Source organism: Anas platyrhynchos, chromosome 8, assembly GCF_047663525.1.
Source record: "Anas platyrhynchos isolate ZD024472 breed Pekin duck chromosome 8, IASCAAS_PekinDuck_T2T, whole genome shotgun sequence".
In the NCBI taxonomy this organism is placed as follows: Eukaryota; Metazoa; Chordata; class Aves; order Anseriformes; family Anatidae; genus Anas; species Anas platyrhynchos.
The window spans coordinates 40,001,285-40,023,240 of record NC_092594.1 but is presented as its reverse complement, the minus strand read 5'-3'; the positions used below and the strand labels follow the sequence as shown (position 1 = coordinate 40,023,240).

Below are 21,956 nucleotides of genomic sequence, written 5' to 3'. Positions count from 1 at the left end.
ATTTAACAGCACTCCCTGGAACCCTAGCCCTTACCGCCCTTACACAAAAAAGCCGCAAGCCCTAACCCTAAAAATCCTCGAAACCCCTACAGACCTGACCCAAACTAAACCCCTGAAGACCTATGCCTAAAAGCCCTAACCCAAACACTTAAGACGCTCACAGCGCCCAAGCCCACAAAATTAAGACGCTCAAATCCCAAACCCAACCCAAAATATTAAGATGCTCAAAACCCTAACCCAGGAGAACCTAACCTGAAAAAAAAAAATAATAAGAAGATCTTAAAACCCTAACCGTAAATAACTGACCAAAAATAAAACCCTAAGAACCTAACCCTAAAAAAACTATCAACACTACAACCCAAAAAACTCCAAAACCCTGACACGCTAACCCTGAAACCCTTAAAACCCTAACCCTCAAATCCCTAAAATCCTAACCGTTAAAACTCCAACCCTAAAACTAAAAACCTTAAAATCCTAAACATAAACCCTGAGAACGCTTACCCTGAAACCCAACCCTAGGGCCCTATCCCTGAAGCCTTAAAACCGCGAATCAATCTTTGGGAAATAACATAGGCTCAGGAGAGGATCTCAGTACAGTAGCATTTGTATTTGAGATTACAATGGCGGGTGTCCCGCAAGCAGGAGGGCACCTACCGATTCCATACACAGTTTATATACTTTTTTTTTTCCCTCCCAAGGACCAGGACCCTCCCGTTTCCCCATTAACTGTGCAATCCAGGTTTATACTCTACCTGGTGCTTCACCGAAAACACACAGCTGCTGGCCTGTTACAAGTCACATTTCTTTTGAGGCTTTTACTCTTTGAGGTGGTAATGTTTCTTACACCGTGATTTCCACTTAATTGTTGTAAGGATTCTGGTTGTCTGCATTTTACAAGGTTGTCTGTTGTAATAAATGACTAAGTCCCAAATAGGATTACAATCAAAGTTTACAATTTATTAAATGAATAGAGGTAAGCAAACAGCACTGGGTGCGCCGGGAGTCTCTGCTCCACCGAGACGCACACAAGTCACAGCAGGCGGCTGGTTTTTATGCTCCTGGGCTAATACATATTCATTACTACTTCTAGAAAAGGCAGGGTTATTATAACTAGTTCCTGGAATCCCAACCCGCCCACTGGCGCATGTGTTATCAGTCTCTGGTGGTCCCTCTGCGGGTCTCTCGTACTGAAGGCTCATAGTCTTCCTCCCAGGCTTTTCCCTTGTCCTTCTCCTTTGTCCATCTTGGCTGGATGTCAGAGACTTGCATAGTGCCCCATGCAATAGTCATAACAGTTAGCAGTTATTCTGAAACCCCTTTGTTCTCTTGTCCCCTATTAACCCGAATTGCTGGACCATTCCTCTGCAAGATGAGAAGAGGCAAAGAGAGCAGGAGGAACAGCAGCCCTGTTTTTGGTCTGGCTTAGTTCAACAGGGGGCAGCACAAGCAACCAGGCTGTTTCTCTTCAAAGACTTGCCTTAGCATTGGTGAAGGAAACTGACCGGGCCGACAACCCTCTTACCTTTTTGCACCACTCCACACCATGGGGACTTCATCTCTCCAAGGCTGCACGAGGGAAGGGCGGAAACAAGAAAAAAAGCACATCCTGAGGCACCTCATAACCACAGCCTACCTACTGCAATACTTGTGTCTCTCTTCCCAGCTGCTTCATCTCTGTGGCTCTCCATCTCCAAACCACATTCTTTTTAACTGCCATGCAGAGTGGCAGTCCTCCGGGCGTCATAGAGCAGCACCATATTTTTTTTATTTTTATTAGTATTTTTTAATTTCAAAATAGCAGTCCGCTTCCCTCTGGAGATGGACAGTAGGTCCAGCCAGTCACCGAGTTGCCAACACAGAGCTTCACAGTTCCAGAAGGCGCTCTTTCCTTTCACCGATTCCTTATAAATGTTATCTACCACTGGCAAAAGCAATAAACAGACTGCAAACATGCACTGCCATCTTTGACAAACTTTATGTTTTCAATTTTATTATTTCAAAGAGAGCAGTCCACTTGCCTCTCCATCTGTGAAGTAGATCAAACCAGTCACTACGTTGCCGAACAAGAACTTGACGGTTCCAGAAAGCGCTGTTACCTTTGACCGGTTCCTCCTAATGTTTACCTACTGCTGGTTTATACATTTAGAGATTAAAATACAGCTCAAAAACAGAAGAGTATCCCACCATCCCAAAAAACAGTGAGCCAGAAACCTCTATTAAACATCCCTCTCCTAAGTGAATTCCAAGCACTTAAAAATTCTAGAAATCTATAAACTCCAGCCTGCCTAGAGAACCCTGCAACTGACTAAAGGAAAAACAAAGCACTTACCCCAAGGAGCAGCCCAGGCAGAAGGAGCTCTCTGATAGCATGCCTGGGGCTCATATAGCATTCAGCCCCGCCCAGCACCCAAACCCAATCACCTGGAAAAGGGGAGGGGCAAAGCACAAGGAAGTAGAAAGAAAGCAGGAGCAGCAGCAGCAGTTTTTTATTATTTTCTTTCTTTGTTTGTTTGTTTTGTTTTTTTTTTTTTGTTTTTGTTTTTTTTAAGATCTGCTTTACTTGAAAAACATGCAGAGAGCAGACAGGTGACCTGTGGTGTTTCTAGAAGCAACAATCCCCATGCTTTTGCTGCAGCTTTTAACATTGAAAGGACGACACGACCAGGCCAGTAACTGGAACTTTTTCAAATGGAATTACGTCAAACAGGTTCATCATCACTTGCAAAAACAGAGAACCAGCATTCACTAGCACGCCAGCCCTGACACCCACCTCCTCCGCAACGCTGACTACTACTGATGCAACATGCTACGGTGCAATACCTCTCTGTTCCCAGCTCCTTTACCTCATCTGCTCACTACATTTACCTGAGAAGTGTGCCCGAACAGACTTATTCTGCAGAGATGAAGAAGGTGGCCCTGCTCACTCTCTTGGCACTACTGCACTTATGCACTCAAGGAACCATACCCCACGGTTTCCCAAAAACAACGTACCTGGCAACCCCTCATAAACGTACTTCTAATACGTAAATTCAAGGACATAAAGCCTAGAAGGCTTTATGGTCTAAAGACTCGACAGACAGAAAACACACAGGCAAAAGCTCCAGAAATATAACAAACTGTCCCTAAACTTGAAACAGACTACCCCTTACGTGCCCACTGCTGCCATTTTCAGACACATGCTCACACAGGGAGCTTCCATGATACATTTCAACTAAACCCTGCTCCATCACTTTAACAGCAAGGTTGTAACTTTGATAATATTTGACATACAGGCAAAGACTCACAGAAAGCCCCGTAATTCGGCAAAAATCAGAAGGGACCCAGAACCACAAAGCAAACACACAAAGTAACATCACCATACCATCCGTAAAACTGCCATAACAACTACTCACCTGAGGAAGAGCTGCGTGCAATACAGGCACCTACTACTAGATTGCTTTACAGTGACAGATCCTACCAGTTACCAACTCAAAAAGATATGCGTACCGGTTTCTACTGGAAAACGCATCAGTCCATAGACTCTGACCCACCTAAAGAACCCTGCAACTGACTGAAGGAAAAACAAAGCGCTTACCCCAAAAAGCAGCCCAGGCAGAATGAGCTCTGTCATGGAATACCTGCAACTCAGTTACCACTAGGTCCCACCTGGAACCTGAAGCCAATCACCTGGGAAAGTGCAAGGGGGAAAGCACAAAAAAAAAAAAAAAAAAAAAAAATCAGAAAGGAGCAGTAGCTGTGGTTTCTTTATTCATTTATATGGCTTAGCTCAACAGCATGCAGAGTGCAGACAGGAGAGCTAGGGTGTTTCTAGAAACAAAAATCCCCATGCTTTTGCTGCAGCTTTGAATATTAAAAGGACAAACTGACCAAGAAAGTAACTGATTTTTTTTTCCATCTGGAATTAGCTCGATCTTTTATTTACATAAAAAGAAAAATCTAGGAGCAGAACTGTGGGTAGTTAGGGTCTGGTGGCCGGAAGATGTCGCAATGTACGGAAAGGTGGAGCCCCTCCCTTGACGGACAGCAGTGTGTGGTCTGTGATGTAAGCAAGCGGAAGTGACGCTATGGGCCTCGGGTATATAAGCCCATGTGACTCGACAATAAATGCCATTTGCCATCCACCACATTGGTGTCTGTGAGCCGATGGACCGAGCGGCCTGGGGTTGGTCGCCGTGCCGTTCCTGAACCAGGTCGCCACTGCCCCCTGAAGGCAACACAGAACTGATTGCACACCAAAAAAAAAAAAAAAAAAATCCATTCCACTTGCAGGCAAAATCACTTACTTCAGTAAGCTACCTGTGGTGTAAATGCCTGAAGTAACTAGGAAAATAAAACTAACATTCATACTTTTAAGGAAAAGGTACAGCATTGAAGAGGCTTTCAGGGTAGGGCATAACTGCATTATCTGAGCATTCCCTAGGCTCCCAACCTTAGATGCTATCGCGCTGGGGAAACTTGGTGTGCTAGCTCTAAGGAACACCACGGAGCGTAGAGTGGAGTGGAGACACCACGGCTAGGCTCTGTAATCAGGTGGGGCCTCGATTGTTCTTGTGCACAAAGCTGCACTTTTTGCCACCCTAAGCCAAAGACCTGTCATGTTTTGACAAATGCTGTACCCTAGTGTACTTTTTGCTCATTATAATATCATTATAATACCAAAACACACCTCCATCCCAAAAGCTACCCGCCTCCAAGGTGCGACCACCCCTCACTGAGCATGCGCTCTGAATTTCTCGGAGCCTATTACTTTAAACGGAGACGGGAAAACTTTACACCAATCATAACTAAGATATGCTTGACTAGAGCCACTCAAGCTCCACCTAAAAGATAGAAAATAATATAAATTGGCCCATCGTCAGGGGAGATACCATCCCGAGGACATACAACATCCTTAGGACCTCCTGACTCCTGGGATCAGTCGACGGGCTGAGCCTCTCTTGCCCCCCCATTGGGACGCCTTTGGGTGAGATCTGAATATTTGCTTATAAATCTCTATAGAGTCTTTGATCCTTTTAACGCGTTTATTTCTAGGCTGCGCACCTGTAACACCTGTAACACCTATAACACCTGTGTATTTCATGCATACTAGCTTGCTTTTGCAGATAGTCACTATCACCGGCAATCCAAAAGAACCTGATTACCTGTTGCTGTAATAAACCATACTTGATTGCATTGTGATAGCTCTCATTAATGCAACTAGGGTGAGGGTGGTTATCCGTGATAGTTCAGTGTTCTGAATCTAACCAGACCCCCAGAAGGTTAATGCATTGTTGGTGAATGTCTGAACGGACCCCCAGGTGGTTAATACGTTTTTGGTGAATGTCTGAGCGGACCCCCAGGCGGTTATTACGTTTTTGGTGAATGTCCGAACGGACCCCCAGTTTTGGTGAATGTCCGACTGGTTCAGTACTCTGAATCCAACCGGGCCCGTAACGGTTAATCAGCTACACCCCTTTAACGCGACACTACCTGAGAACCAAAAGGCTATGCTGATGGGTCAAAACACACTACAGGACACTGGGGCCAGGCCCTCCGCTGCACCCACTTAAAACCCATCCCTACACTCACCAAGGTGCAACCCCAACACAAAAAAACAAACAGACGCAGCATTTCAGCACCTGCTTTGTTCCGATTCTAAAGACTAACACCACAGCCCACATTGCCTGGGACACCTGATAAACAGAAGAGAAAGCAGCCATACCCTTTTCAAGCCATCCCTGCACGTGTCGCTCCTTGATCATCTGCAACCTCTTCTCCAATCCTCAACCACTTCTCTAGAGAGCCTGCCATGGCACCTGTAAAGCAAGATGGATACCCTTCGCACTCACCTCGTGCTACTTGGCAGTTCTGCTCCGATCCAGCTCACAACCAGCCCGCCCTTCTCGTGCTGCTCTTCAGAGTGCAGCTTGGCCCCACTCAGCCTGTGTGAGACAAATGTGAAACAAAAAGAAAAGCATAGGCTGAAGCAGCATCCAAAGCCACAGCACAGCTGGGACAGTTACTCTCATCTGCTGCCTTACCTCCGTGCCCTGCCCTCCCCTCCCCTCGAGGCAGATGCTTCCATCTGCTCTCTTAGGCCAGCTACAACACCCCTGAAATATAAACAGGATTTTTACTGTACTTTGTGTAGTTCAGTAACTGCAGTGACAACTGCACCCCTAAATTACCTTCTATATCTGTTCATCACTCACCTTGCCAAAAGCAGCTCTGGTCGTCAAGTCCCGTGTCGTACACTGTGTTTCAGCTTTAACAAATGAAAACAGGCACAAGAGAATCAATCATTCAGCTGCCAGCATTAGCACCCATCCCTCAACAACACAAAAGGGACCCCATTTACAATACTATCGTTTCAAAACAGCAGCCTCCTTGCCTCAGCACCTCAGAAGTAGATCAAGCCAGTCACCCAGTTGCCTCCCGAGTGCTGAACAGTTCCAGAAGGAGCTCTTTCCTGTGACAGGTTCCTCCAAAGGTTTACGCTCTACTGGGGACAGGAAAGAAATAAAAATAAAAAATTCAAAACCCCATATCTGTAAGCTTTCAAGATTCGACAGACCTCCTCAAGCACACCGTTCAAGTGCTATGCGAGCAGTTGCTCGCAAGCAGCTCAACTCTCCCCCCTCCAGTCTGCCAAACACCACAGAGATGACTGTGCCAGCTGCCCTTCAGTACGTGCCCAGAGGCAGACTGGATATCTTTACCAAAACAGTCCAGACAATGTATTAGTACACCCATGCACTGCCACGTTACCTGTCATCACTAACTGCCAGGCAGGACAGCTCCAGACCAAACACGTACACACACACAGGCACGCCACAAACACTACAAACAAAACACACAACACAAGGCACAAGAAAAAGTGACCCCCAAAAAGAAAGCCCTACAGCAACAGCACGTCAGAACAGGTGCTCTGCACCAGACCCCAGGAGAGACTCAAATGTCACAACATGCAACTGGAAGCAACTGCCAGAACTGGGATGACGGAGGCCTAAAAAGCCTGCCTTCAAGACAAGAGACCAGAAGGATGGGGACTGAAAACCCCCTAAGAAGACACTTAGGAAATCAATTCCCAAGCAAGAGCTCCTGATGCGGCCCAGATGACTTCTGCAAGAGTGAGGATGGAAACAGACGCGATCTCCAACCGAATATGATGCACAAGACCTGAAACAGATCTGCACCCATGCTTTTGCCGCACTTTTTTTTAACATTAAAAGGACAATACTTGCTGGGTCGTAACTAGAACATTCCTAACTGGAACTGGCTCAAACTTTTATTTACAATGAATGAAAGATCTAGGAGCAAAACAGACTATACACCAAAACAATCAATTCCATTCCACCCCCAGGAAAAAATCACATACTCTCATCCCCTCCTGTACCTCAGCCGCTTGCCTGCCCCACGTGGCACATGCTTCCATCTCTTCTCTTTACCCACTTATAGCGCCTCTAAAAGGCAAACTGGAATTTTACGCTATTGGATGTAGGAAAATAACTTCAGTGACAACCACACCCCCAAAATTAACAGCTACCTCTGCTCATCACGCACCAGAGTCACTGCAGAGGCAGCTGGTTGACACATCCTGCACTGCACACTGCATTTCAGCCTGAACAAAAGAAAAACACAGGCAGAAGATAAACATTCAGCTGCCAGCAGTAGCACCCATCCCTCAACAACATAAGCGACCCCAGCTTTACTTTTATCCTTTCAAAACAGCACTCCACTTGCCTCTGGACCTGCAAATTAGGTCCAAGCTTGAAAGGAGCGGCCAGCATCATCCACACCACCGGGGAACACAAAAGGACAAAAGAACCACTGTGCTTGCAAGCGCCCACCTGCCACGCTGCTCCTCTATCCCAGACAGACTCACCTCGGACCCTCTGAGGGAAACACCTGAGTGTCTTCCCTTCGCTTCAGGTAAGGGATGACCAGGCTGACAACACTCACCCTCCCTCACTGCTCCGCGACACGAGGATTTCCCTTTCCTGTCCACGACCGCACAAAGCACCTGCAAAAAAACAACAAAACAAAACAAAACAAAAGACAGAAAAGCACACTCTGAGGCACCTCACAGCCACAGCGTACCTGCTCCAAGACCTCTCTCTTCCCAGCTCTGGTACTTCAGCTGCTCACCAGCTCTAACTCAGATTCTTCGCCCACTGCACCACAGCAAACTCTGCCCAGGCCACACAACACACACTACACAAGCTACATTGCTTAAGACACACGAAAGCTGGAACGTTCCAGCCCAACAATTAGTCACGTCGCACAGGAAGGATGCCGCATACTCCTAGAAACCAAACCTTCCAGTCCTGAGCAGCTCCCCACCTCCTCATTCTAACCACACTCAGCAAACACACTGTTTGACCCTCAAAAAAAAAAAAAAAAGAACATGCACACACACAAAGAAAAACAACCGAGCTCCACAAATGCCAAAAAGACATGCACACACACAAGCCTCGGCAGGGGTAATCAAACTTACCCTTTGCAGATGAAAGAGGTGACTCTGATACAACTCTGCTCAGTCTCTTGGTAATGCTGCATCTACGCTGCCAAGCCATATGTAGCATTCAATCAAGCTGGTTTTAGTCCTCTGGAGAGTTACACAAGTGGGTTTATACATCTAGAGATTAAAATATAGCTCAAAAACAGAAGAGTATCCCACCATCCCAAAAAAACAGTGAGCCAGCAGCCCCTACTAAACATCCCGCTACTGAGTGAATTCCAAGCACTTAAAATCCAGAAATCCATAGGCTCCAGTCTGCCTAGAGAACCCTGCAACTGACTGAAGGAAAACCAAAGCACTTACCCCAAAGAGCAGCCCAAGCAGAAGGAGCTCTCTGCTAGCATGCCTGGGGCTCATATAGCATTCAGCCCCGCCCAGCACCCAAACCCAATCACCCGGGAAAGGGGAGGGGCAAAGCACAAGGAAGTAGGAAGAGAGCAAAAGAAGCAGCTGTGGTTTTTTTTTTTCCTTTTTTTTTAAGATCTGGTTTATCTCAAAAACATTCCGAGAGCAGACAAGAGACCTGTGGTGTTTCTAGAAGCAAAACTCCCCTTTTGCTTTTGCTGCAGCTTTTAATGTTGAACGGATAACGTCACCAAGCAAGTAACTGAAACTTCTTCAACTGGAATTAGTTTAAACACGCTCACCGTCATCTGCAAACACAGAGAACCAGCATTCACTAGCCCTAACCCTAACCCCTAACCCTAACCCCAACCCTCACCCTAAACTCTAACCCTAGCCCCAGCCCTCGTCCCCGAGAACTGCATTTCCCGGTATGCTCTGGGCACCCAACATGGCCTCCCGGAAGTCCGGAGTCCCAGAACTACATTTCCCGGTATGCTCTGGGCGCTCAACATGGCCTCCCGGAAGTTCGGAGTCCCAGAACTACATTTCCCGGTATGCTCTGGGCGCTCAACATGGCCTCCCGGACGTCCGGAGTCCCAGAACTACATTTCCCGGCATGCTCTGGGCAATCAACGCGGCCTACCGGAAGCCTTGTGACGGAAAACTACACCTACCAGCATTCCCTGCACAGCCGGCACGGCCAATCAGAGGCCGAGTTGTCGAGAACTCCATTTAACAGCACTCCCTGGAACCCTAGCCCTTACCGCCCTTACACAAAGAAGCCGCAAGCCCTAACCCTAGAAATCCTCGAAACCCCTACAGACCTAACCGAAACTATCCACCACACTAAACCCCTGAAGACCTATGCCTAAAAGCCCTAACCCAAACACTTAAGACGCTCAAATCCCACACCCACAAAATTAAGATGCTCAAATCCCAAACCCAAAAAAATAGGACGCTCAAATCCCAAACCCCCTTCCGAAAAAGAAAATAAGAAAAATAAATCAAACAAAACAAAAACAACAAAAGGGGTAGACCTGGTGGCATCTGCCCTATAACCCTGCAAAAATCATGAGGGACATAGAACAACAAAGCAAACACACAAAGTAACATTGACATCCTATCCATAAAAGTGCTATAACAATTAATCACCTCCAAAGAGCTTCTTGCAATGAATGCACGTACTACTAGATTGGTTTCCTCTAAAATATCGTACAAGACTCTGACCCACGAAAAGAACCCTGCATGTAGCTAACAGAAGAATAAACAAAGCACCGACCCCAAAGAGCAGCCCACGCAGGAGGAGCTCTCTGATAGAATGCCTAGGGCTCGTATAACATTTGGCCCCGCCCAGCACCCAAACCCAATCACCTGGGAAAGAGGAGGGGGCAAAAAACAAGAAAGAGAGCAGGAGCAGCAGCTGTGTTCTTTTATTTATTTTTTTATTAATTTGTCACCTATCCCTAGTTTACAGCATGCGGAGTGCAGACAAAAGAACTGCGGTGTTTCTAGAAGCAAAATTTACCGTATTTTTGACTCAGCTTTGAACATAGAAAGGACAATACAACCAAGAAAGTAAATGAAATATTTTCAACGGGAATTAGCACGAACCTTTCATTTACATATGAAGAAAAATCTAGGAGCGTAGGAAATTACACATCAAAAAAAAAAAAAAGACGTAATAAGCAACGCGCATGCGCGGCCCCCGGCCGCCTGCAGTACTTGTTTTCCACCAGCAGGGGGCGGCAGAGGGCGCCCGCGGGCGTCACCGCGCATGCGCGCCCCCGGCCGCCTGCAGTACACGTTTTCCACCAGCAGGGGGCGGCAGAGGTCGCATGCGGGGAAAGCACAAAAAAGCAAAAAGAGGAGCAGCAGCAGCTCTGGTTTATTTACTTATTTATAAGGCTTAGCTCAACAGCATGCAGAGTGCAGACAGGAGAACTGGGGTGTTTCTAGAAGCAAAAATCCCCTTTTGCTTTTGCTGCAGCTTTTAACGTTGAACTGATAACGTCACCAAGCAAGTAACTGAAACTTCTTCAACTGGAATTAGTTTAAACACGCTCACCGTCATCTGCAAACACAGAGAACCAGCATTCACTAGCCCTAACCCCTAACCCTAACCCCAACCCTCACCCTAAACTCTAACCCTAGCTCCAGCCCTAGTCCCCGAGAACTGCATTTCCCGGTATGCTCTGGGCGCTCAACATGGCCTCCCGGAAGTTCGGAGTCCCAGAACTACATTTCCCGGCATGCTCTGGGCAATCAACGCGGCCTACCGGAAGCCTTGTGACGGAAAACTACACCTACCAGCATTCCCTGCACAGCCGGCACGGCCAATCAGAGGCCGAGTTGTCGAGAACTGCATTTAACAGCACTCCCTGGAACCCTAGCCCTTACCGCCCTTACACAAAAAAGCCGCAAGCCCTAACCCTAAAAATCCTCGAAACCCCTACAGACCTGACCCAAACTAAACCCCTGAAGACCTATGCCTAAAAGCCCTAACCCAAACACTTAAGACGCTCACAGCGCCCAAGCCCACAAAATTAAGACGCTCAAATCCCAAACCCAACCCAAAATATTAAGATGCTCAAAACCCTAACCCAGGAGAACCTAACCTGAAAAAAAAAAATAATAAGAAGATCTTAAAACCCTAACCGTAAATAACTGACCAAAAATAAAACCCTAAGAACCTAACCCTAAAAAAACTATCAACACTACAACCCAAAAAACTCCAAAACCCTGACACGCTAACCCTGAAACCCTTAAAACCCTAACCCTCAAATCCCTAAAATCCTAACCGTTAAAACTCCAACCCTAAAACTAAAAACCTTAAAATCCTAAACATAAACCCTGAGAACGCTTACCCTGAAACCCAACCCTAGGGCCCTATCCCTGAAGCCTTAAAACCGCGAATCAATCTTTGGGAAATAACATAGGCTCAGGAGAGGATCTCAGTACAGTAGCATTTGTATTTGAGATTACAATGGCGGGTGTCCCGCAAGCAGGAGGGCACCTACCGATTCCATACACAGTTTATATACTTTTTTTTTTCCCTCCCAAGGACCAGGACCCTCCCGTTTCCCCATTAACTGTGCAATCCAGGTTTATACTCTACCTGGTGCTTCACCGAAAACACACAGCTGCTGGCCTGTTACAAGTCACATTTCTTTTGAGGCTTTTACTCTTTGAGGTGGTAATGTTTCTTACACCGTGATTTCCACTTAATTGTTGTAAGGATTCTGGTTGTCTGCATTTTACAAGGTTGTCTGTTGTAATAAATGACTAAGTCCCAAATAGGATTACAATCAAAGTTTACAATTTATTAAATGAATAGAGGTAAGCAAACAGCACTGGGTGCGCCGGGAGTCTCTGCTCCACCGAGACGCACACAAGTCACAGCAGGCGGCTGGTTTTTATGCTCCTGGGCTAATACATATTCATTACTACTTCTAGAAAAGGCAGGGTTATTATAACTAGTTCCTGGAATCCCAACCCGCCCACTGGCGCATGTGTTATCAGTCTCTGGTGGTCCCTCTGCGGGTCTCTCGTACTGAAGGCTCATAGTCTTCCTCCCAGGCTTTTCCCTTGTCCTTCTCCTTTGTCCATCTTGGCTGGATGTCAGAGACTTGCATAGTGCCCCATGCAATAGTCATAACAGTTAGCAGTTATTCTGAAACCCCTTTGTTCTCTTGTCCCCTATTAACCCGAATTGCTGGACCATTCCTCTGCAAGATGAGAAGAGGCAAAGAGAGCAGGAGGAACAGCAGCCCTGTTTTTGGTCTGGCTTAGTTCAACAGGGGGCAGCACAAGCAACCAGGCTGTTTCTCTTCAAAGACTTGCCTTAGCATTGGTGAAGGAAACTGACCGGGCCGACAACCCTCTTACCTTTTTGCACCACTCCACACCATGGGGACTTCATCTCTCCAAGGCTGCACGAGGGAAGGGCGGAAACAAGAAAAAAAGCACATCCTGAGGCACCTCATAACCACAGCCTACCTACTGCAATACTTGTGTCTCTCTTCCCAGCTGCTTCATCTCTGTGGCTCTCCATCTCCAAACCACATTCTTTTTAACTGCCATGCAGAGTGGCAGTCCTCCGGGCGTCATAGAGCAGCACCATATTTTTTTTATTTTTATTAGTATTTTTTAATTTCAAAATAGCAGTCCGCTTCCCTCTGGAGATGGACAGTAGGTCCAGCCAGTCACCGAGTTGCCAACACAGAGCTTCACAGTTCCAGAAGGCGCTCTTTCCTTTCACCGATTCCTTATAAATGTTATCTACCACTGGCAAAAGCAATAAACAGACTGCAAACATGCACTGCCATCTTTGACAAACTTTATGTTTTCAATTTTATTATTTCAAAGAGAGCAGTCCACTTGCCTCTCCATCTGTGAAGTAGATCAAACCAGTCACTACGTTGCCGAACAAGAACTTGACGGTTCCAGAAAGCGCTGTTACCTTTGACCGGTTCCTCCTAATGTTTACCTACTGCTGGTTTATACATTTAGAGATTAAAATACAGCTCAAAAACAGAAGAGTATCCCACCATCCCAAAAAACAGTGAGCCAGAAACCTCTATTAAACATCCCTCTCCTAAGTGAATTCCAAGCACTTAAAAATTCTAGAAATCTATAAACTCCAGCCTGCCTAGAGAACCCTGCAACTGACTAAAGGAAAAACAAAGCACTTACCCCAAGGAGCAGCCCAGGCAGAAGGAGCTCTCTGATAGCATGCCTGGGGCTCATATAGCATTCAGCCCCGCCCAGCACCCAAACCCAATCACCTGGAAAAGGGGAGGGGCAAAGCACAAGGAAGTAGAAAGAAAGCAGGAGCAGCAGCAGCAGTTTTTTATTATTTTCTTTCTTTGTTTGTTTGTTTTGTTTTTTTTTTTTTGTTTTTGTTTTTTTTAAGATCTGCTTTACTTGAAAAACATGCAGAGAGCAGACAGGTGACCTGTGGTGTTTCTAGAAGCAACAATCCCCATGCTTTTGCTGCAGCTTTTAACATTGAAAGGACGACACGACCAGGCCAGTAACTGGAACTTTTTCAAATGGAATTACGTCAAACAGGTTCATCATCACTTGCAAAAACAGAGAACCAGCATTCACTAGCACGCCAGCCCTGACACCCACCTCCTCCGCAACGCTGACTACTACTGATGCAACATGCTACGGTGCAATACCTCTCTGTTCCCAGCTCCTTTACCTCATCTGCTCACTACATTTACCTGAGAAGTGTGCCCGAACAGACTTATTCTGCAGAGATGAAGAAGGTGGCCCTGCTCACTCTCTTGGCACTACTGCACTTATGCACTCAAGGAACCATACCCCACGGTTTCCCAAAAACAACGTACCTGGCAACCCCTCATAAACGTACTTCTAATACGTAAATTCAAGGACATAAAGCCTAGAAGGCTTTATGGTCTAAAGACTCGACAGACAGAAAACACACAGGCAAAAGCTCCAGAAATATAACAAACTGTCCCTAAACTTGAAACAGACTACCCCTTACGTGCCCACTGCTGCCATTTTCAGACACATGCTCACACAGGGAGCTTCCATGATACATTTCAACTAAACCCTGCTCCATCACTTTAACAGCAAGGTTGTAACTTTGATAATATTTGACATACAGGCAAAGACTCACAGAAAGCCCCGTAATTCGGCAAAAATCAGAAGGGACCCAGAACCACAAAGCAAACACACAAAGTAACATCACCATACCATCCGTAAAACTGCCATAACAACTACTCACCTGAGGAAGAGCTGCGTGCAATACAGGCACCTACTACTAGATTGCTTTACAGTGACAGATCCTACCAGTTACCAACTCAAAAAGATATGCGTACCGGTTTCTACTGGAAAACGCATCAGTCCATAGACTCTGACCCACCTAAAGAACCCTGCAACTGACTGAAGGAAAAACAAAGCGCTTACCCCAAAAAGCAGCCCAGGCAGAATGAGCTCTGTCATGGAATACCTGCAACTCAGTTACCACTAGGTCCCACCTGGAACCTGAAGCCAATCACCTGGGAAAGTGCAAGGGGGAAAGCACAAAAAAAAAAAAAAAAAAAAAAAATCAGAAAGGAGCAGTAGCTGTGGTTTCTTTATTCATTTATATGGCTTAGCTCAACAGCATGCAGAGTGCAGACAGGAGAGCTAGGGTGTTTCTAGAAAATCCCCATGCTTTTGCTGCAGCTTTGAATATTAAAAGGACAAACTGACCAAGAAAGTAACTGATTTTTTTTTCCATCTGGAATTAGCTCGATCTTTTATTTACATAAAAAGAAAAATCTAGGAGCAGAACTGTGGGTAGTTAGGGTCTGGTGGCCGGAAGATGTCGCAATGTACGGAAAGGTGGAGCCCCTCCCTTGACGGACAGCAGTGTGTGGTCTGTGATGTAAGCAAGCGGAAGTGACGCTATGGGCCTCGGGTATATAAGCCCATGTGACTCGACAATAAATGCCATTTGCCATCCACCACATTGGTGTCTGTGAGCCGATGGACCGAGCGGCCTGGGGTTGGTCGCCGTGCCGTTCCTGAACCAGGTCGCCACTGCCCCCTGAAGGCAACACAGAACTGATTGCACACCAAAAAAAAAAAAAAAAAAATCCATTCCACTTGCAGGCAAAATCACTTACTTCAGTAAGCTACCTGTGGTGTAAATGCCTGAAGTAACTAGGAAAATAAAACTAACATTCATACTTTTAAGGAAAAGGTACAGCATTGAAGAGGCTTTCAGGGTAGGGCATAACTGCATTATCTGAGCATTCCCTAGGCTCCCAACCTTAGATGCTATCGCGCTGGGGAAACTTGGTGTGCTAGCTCTAAGGAACACCACGGAGCGTAGAGTGGAGTGGAGACACCACGGCTAGGCTCTGTAATCAGGTGGGGCCTCGATTGTTCTTGTGCACAAAGCTGCACTTTTTGCCACCCTAAGCCAAAGACCTGTCATGTTTTGACAAATGCTGTACCCTAGTGTACTTTTTGCTCATTATAATATCATTATAATACCAAAACACACCTCCATCCCAAAAGCTACCCGCCTCCAAGGTGCGACCACCCCTCACTGAGCATGCGCTCTGAATTTCTCGGAGCCTATTACTTTAAACGGAGACGGGAAAACTTTACACCAATCATAACTAAGATATGCTTGACTAGAGCCACTCAAGCTCCACCTAAAAGATAGAAAATAATATAAATTGGCCCAAGAGAGAGGGGATGTTAGGGAAGATACCATCGTCAGGGGAGATACCATCCCGAGGACATACAACATCCTTAGGACCTCCTGACTCCTGGGATCAGTCGACGGGCTGAGCCTCTCTTGCCCCCCCATTGGGACGCCTTTGGGTGAGATCTGAATATTTGCTTATAAATCTCCATAGAGTCTTTGATCCTTTTAACGCGTTTATTTCTAGGCTGCGCACCTGTAACACCTGTAACACCTATAACACCTGTGTATTTCATGCATACTAGCTTGCTTTTGCAGATAGTCACTATCACCGGCAATCCAAAAGAACCTGATTACCTGTTGCTGTAATAAACCATACTTGATTGCATTGTGATAGCTCTCATTAATGCAACTAGGGTGAGGGTGGTTATCCGTGATAGTTCAGTGTTCTGAATCTAACCAGACCCCCAGACGGTTAATGCATTGTTGGTGAATGTCTGAACGGACCCCCAGGTGGTTAATACGTTTTTGGTGAATGTCTGAGCGGACCCCCAGGCGGTTATTACGTTTTTGGTGAATGTCCGAACGGACCCCCAGTTTTGGTGAATGTCCGACTGGTTCAGTACTCTGAATCCAACCGGGCCCGTAACGGTTAATCAGCTACACCCCTTTAACGCGACACTACCTGAGAACCAAAAGGCTATGCTGATGGGTCAAAACACACTACAGGACACTGGGGCCAGGCCCTCCGCTGCACCCACTTAAAACCCATCCCTACACTCACCAAGGTGCAACCCCAACACAAAAAAACAAACAGACGCAGCATTTCAGCACCTGCTTTGTTCCGATTCTAAAGACTAACACCACAGCCCACATTGCCTGGGACACCTGATAAACAGAAGAGAAAGCAGCCATACCCTTTTCAAGCCATCCCTGCACGTGTCGCTCCTTGATCATCTGCAACCTCTTCTCCAATCCTCAACCACTTCTCTAGAGAGCCTGCCATGGCACCTGTAAAGCAAGATGGATACCCTTCGCACTCACCTCGTGCTACTTGGCAGTTCTGCTCCGATCCAGCTCACAACCAGCCCGCCCTTCTCGTGCTGCTCTTCAGAGTGCAGCTTGGCCCCACTCAGCCTGTGTGAGACAAATGTGAAACAAAAAGAAAAGCATAGGCTGAAGCAGCATCCAAAGCCACAGCACAGCTGGGACAGTTACTCTCATCTGCTGCCTTACCTCCGTGCCCTGCCCTCCCCTCCCCTCGAGGCAGATGCTTCCATCTGCTCTCTTAGGCCAGCTACAACACCCCTGAAATATAAACAGGATTTTTACTGTACTTTGTGTAGTTCAGTAACTGCAGTGACAACTGCACCCCTAAATTACCTTCTATATCTGTTCATCACTCACCTTGCCAAAAGCAGCTCTGGTCGTCAAGTCCCGTGTCGTACACTGTGTTTCAGCTTTAACAAATGAAAACAGGCACAAGAGAATCAATCATTCAGCTGCCAGCATTAGCACCCATCCCTCAACAACACAAAAGGGACCCCATTTACAATACTATCGTTTCAAAACAGCAGCCTCCTTGCCTCAGCACCTCAGAAGTAGATCAAGCCAGTCACCCAGTTGCCTCCCGAGTGCTGAACAGTTCCAGAAGGAGCTCTTTCCTGTGACAGGTTCCTCCAAAGGTTTACGCTCTACTGGGGACAGGAAAGAAATAAAAATAAAAAATTCAAAACCCCATATCTGTAAGCTTTCAAGATTCGACAGACCTCCTCAAGCACACCGTTCAAGTGCTATGCGAGCAGTTGCTCGCAAGCAGCTCAACTCTCCCCCCTCCAGTCTGCCAAACACCACAGAGATGACTGTGCCAGCTGCCCTTCAGTACGTGCCCAGAGGCAGACTGGATATCTTTACCAAAACAGTCCAGACAATGTATTAGTACACCCATGCACTGCCACGTTACCTGTCATCACTAACTGCCAGGCAGGACAGCTCCAGACCAAACACGTACACACACACAGGCACGCCACAAACACTACAAACAAAACACACAACACAAGGCACAAGAAAAAGTGACCCCCAAAAAGAAAGCCCTACAGCAACAGCACGTCAGAACAGGTGCTCTGCACCAGACCCCAGGAGAGACTCAAATGTCACAACATGCAACTGGAAGCAACTGCCAGAACTGGGATGACGGAGGCCTAAAAAGCCTGCCTTCAAGACAAGAGACCAGAAGGATGGGGACTGAAAACCCCCTAAGAAGACACTTAGGAAATCAATTCCCAAGCAAGAGCTCCTGATGCGGCCCAGATGACTTCTGCAAGAGTGAGGATGGAAACAGACGTGATCTCCAACCGAATATGATGCACAAGACCTGAAACAGATCTGCACCCATGCTTTTGCCGCACTTTTTTTTAACATTAAAAGGACAATACTTGCTGGGTCGTAACTAGAACATTCCTAACTGGAACTGGCTCAAACTTTTATTTACAATGAATGAAAGATCTAGGAGCAAAACAGACTATACACCAAAACAATCAATTCCATTCCACCCCCAGGAAAAAATCACATACTCTCATCCCCTCCTGTACCTCAGCCGCTTGCCTGCCCCACGTGGCACATGCTTCCATCTCTTCTCTTTACCCACTTATAGCGCCTCTAAAAGGCAAACTGGAATTTTACGCTATTGGATGTAGGAAAATAACTTCAGTGACAACCACACCCCCAAAATTAACAGCTACCTCTGCTCATCACGCACCAGAGTCACTGCAGAGGCAGCTGGTTGACACATCCTGCACTGCACACTGCATTTCAGCCTGAACAAAAGAAAAACACAGGCAGAAGATAAACATTCAGCTGCCAGCAGTAGCACCCATCCCTCAACAACATAAGCGACCCCAGCTTTACTTTTATCCTTTCAAAACAGCACTCCACTTGCCTCTGGACCTGCAAATTAGGTCCAAGCTTGAAAGGAGCGGCCAGCATCATCCACACCACCGGGGAACACAAAAGGACAAAAGAACCACTGTGCTTGCAAGCGCCCACCTGCCACGCTGCTCCTCTATCCCAGACAGACTCACCTCGGACCCTCTGAGGGAAACACCTGAGTGTCTTCCCTTCGCTTCAGGTAAGGGATGACCAGGCTGACAACACTCACCCTCCCTCACTGCTCCGCGACACGAGGATTTCCCTTTCCTGTCCACGACCGCACAAAGCACCTGCAAAAAAACAACAAAACAAAACAAAACAAAAGACAGAAAAGCACACTCTGAGGCACCTCACAGCCACAGCGTACCTGCTCCAAGACCTCTCTCTTCCCAGCTCTGGTACTTCAGCTGCTCACCAGCTCTAACTCAGATTCTTCGCCCACTGCACCACAGCAAACTCTGCCCAGGCCACACAACACACACTACACAAGCTACATTGCTTAAGACACACGAAAGCTGGAACGTTCCAGCCCAACAATTAGTCACGTCGCACAGGAAGGATGCCGCATACTCCTAGAAACCAAACCTTCCAGTCCTGAGCAGCTCCCCACCTCCTCATTCTAACCACACTCAGCAAACACACTGTTTGACCCTCAAAAAAAAAAAAAAAAGAACATGCACACACACAAAGAAAAACAACCGAGCTCCACAAATGCCAAAAAGACATGCACACACACAAGCCTCGGCAGGGGTAATCAAACTTACCCTTTGCAGATGAAAGAGGTGACTCTGATACAACTCTGCTCAGTCTCTTGGTAATGCTGCATCTACGCTGCCAAGCCATATGTAGCATTCAATCAAGCTGGTTTTAGTCCTCTGGAGAGTTACACAAGTGGGTTTATACATCTAGAGATTAAAATATAGCTCAAAAACAGAAGAGTATCCCACCATCCCAAAAAAACAGTGAGCCAGCAGCCCCTACTAAACATCCCGCTACTGAGTGAATTCCAAGCACTTAAAATCCAGAAATCCATAGGCTCCAGTCTGCCTAGAGAACCCTGCAACTGACTGAAGGAAAACCAAAGCACTTACCCCAAAGAGCAGCCCAAGCAGAAGGAGCTCTCTGCTAGCATGCCTGGGGCTCATATAGCATTCAGCCCCGCCCAGCACCCAAACCCAATCACCCGGGAAAGGGGAGGGGCAAAGCACAAGGAAGTAGGAAGAGAGCAAAAGAAGCAGCTGTGGTTTTTTTTTTTCCTTTTTTTTTAAGATCTGGTTTATCTCAAAAACATTCCGAGAGCAGACAAGAGACCTGTGGTGTTTCTAGAAGCAAAACTCCCCTTTTGCTTTTGCTGCAGCTTTTAATGTTGAACGGATAACGTCACCAAGCAAGTAACTGAAACTTCTTCAACTGGAATTAGTTTAAACACGCTCACCGTCATCTGCAAACACAGAGAACCAGCATTCACTAGCCCTAACCCTAACCCCTAACCCCAACCCTCACCCTAAACTCTAACCCTAGCCCCAGCCCTCGTCCCCGAGAACTGCATTTCCCGGTATGCTCTGGGCACCCAACATGGCCTCCCGGAAGTCCGGAGTCCCAGAACTACATTTCCCGGTATGCTCTGGGCGCTCAACATGGCCTCCCGGAAGTTCGGAGTCCCAGAACTACATTTCCCGGTATGCTCTGGGCGCTCAACATGGCCTCCCGGACGTCCGGAGTCCCAGAACTACATTTCCCGGCATGCTCTGGGCAATCAACGCGGCCTACCGGAAGCCTTGTGACGGAAAACTACACCTACCAGCATTCCCTGCACAGCCGGCACGGCCAATCAGAGGCCGAGTTGTCGAGAACTCCATTTAACAGCACTCCCTGGAACCCTAGCCCTTACCGCCCTTACACAAAGAAGCCGCAAGCCCTAACCCTAGAAATCCTCGAAACCCCTACAGACCTAACCGAAACTATCCACCACACTAAACCCCTGAAGACCTATGCCTAAAAGCCCTAACCCAAACACTTAAGACGCTCAAATCCCACACCCACAAAATTAAGATGCTCAAATCCCAAACCCAAAAAAATAGGACGCTCAAATCCCAAACCCCCTTCCGAAAAAGAAAATAAGAAAAATAAATCAAACAAAACAAAAACAACAAAAGGGGTAGACCTGGTGGCATCTGCCCTATAACCCTGCAAAAATCATGAGGGACATAGAACAACAAAGCAAACACACAAAGTAACATTGACATCCTATCCATAAAAGTGCTATAACAATTAATCACCTCCAAAGAGCTTCTTGCAATGAATGCACGTACTACTAGATTGGTTTCCTCTAAAATATCGTACAAGACTCTGACCCACGAAAAGAACCCTGCATGTAGCTAACAGAAGAATAAACAAAGCACCGACCCCAAAGAGCAGCCCACGCAGGAGGAGCTCTCTGATAGAATGCCTAGGGCTCGTATAACATTTGGCCCCGCCCAGCACCCAAACCCAATCACCTGGGAAAGAGGAGGGGGCAAAAAACAAGAAAGAGAGCAGGAGCAGCAGCTGTGTTCTTTTATTTATTTTTTTATTAATTTGTCACCTATCCCTAGTTTACAGCATGCGGAGTGCAGACAAAAGAACTGCGGTGTTTCTAGAAGCAAAATTTACCGTATTTTTGACTCAGCTTTGAACATAGAAAGGACAATACAACCAAGAAAGTAAATGAAATATTTTCAACGGGAATTAGCACGAACCTTTCATTTACATATGAAGAAAAATCTAGGAGCGTAGGAAATTACACATCAAAAAAAAAAAAAAGACGTAATAAGCAACGCGCATGCGCGGCCCCCGGCCGCCTGCAGTACTTGTTTTCCACCAGCAGGGGGCGGCAGAGGGCGCCCGCGGGCGTCACCGCGCATGCGCGCCCCCGGCCGCCTGCAGTACACGTTTTCCACCAGCAGGGGGCGGCAGAGGTCGCATGCGGGGAAAGCACAAAAAAGCAAAAAGAGGAGCAGCAGCAGCTCTGGT

The 21,956-nt window shown here is 46.8% G+C and overlaps 2 long non-coding RNA genes across 4 annotated transcripts; both read right to left on the bottom strand.

Annotated features, from left to right (window-relative positions):
- Positions 1 to 2,546: 2,546 nt before the first annotated feature.
- On the bottom strand, positions 2,547 to 8,831 carry LOC140003049 (uncharacterized). Of its 2 annotated transcripts, none has more exons than XR_011810988.1 (7): positions 8,804 to 8,831; positions 8,477 to 8,587; positions 7,942 to 8,002; positions 6,338 to 6,481; positions 6,192 to 6,244; positions 5,702 to 5,795; positions 2,547 to 3,666 (listed from the first exon to the last, which is right to left on the bottom strand). It is a non-coding gene; the product is annotated as an uncharacterized lncRNA (long non-coding RNA). The 2 variants fall into 2 exon arrangements; XR_011810987.1 differs by having other exon boundaries at positions 8,477 to 8,617; positions 8,804 to 8,830.
- Positions 8,832 to 13,754: 4,923 nt separating this feature from the next.
- On the bottom strand, positions 13,755 to 20,063 carry LOC140003048 (uncharacterized). Of its 2 annotated transcripts, none has more exons than XR_011810986.1 (7): positions 20,036 to 20,063; positions 19,709 to 19,819; positions 19,174 to 19,234; positions 17,570 to 17,713; positions 17,424 to 17,476; positions 16,934 to 17,027; positions 13,755 to 14,874 (listed from the first exon to the last, which is right to left on the bottom strand). It is a non-coding gene; the product is annotated as an uncharacterized lncRNA (long non-coding RNA). The 2 variants fall into 2 exon arrangements; XR_011810985.1 differs by having other exon boundaries at positions 19,709 to 19,849; positions 20,036 to 20,062.
- Between the last annotated feature and the right edge of the window lie 1,893 nt (positions 20,064 to 21,956).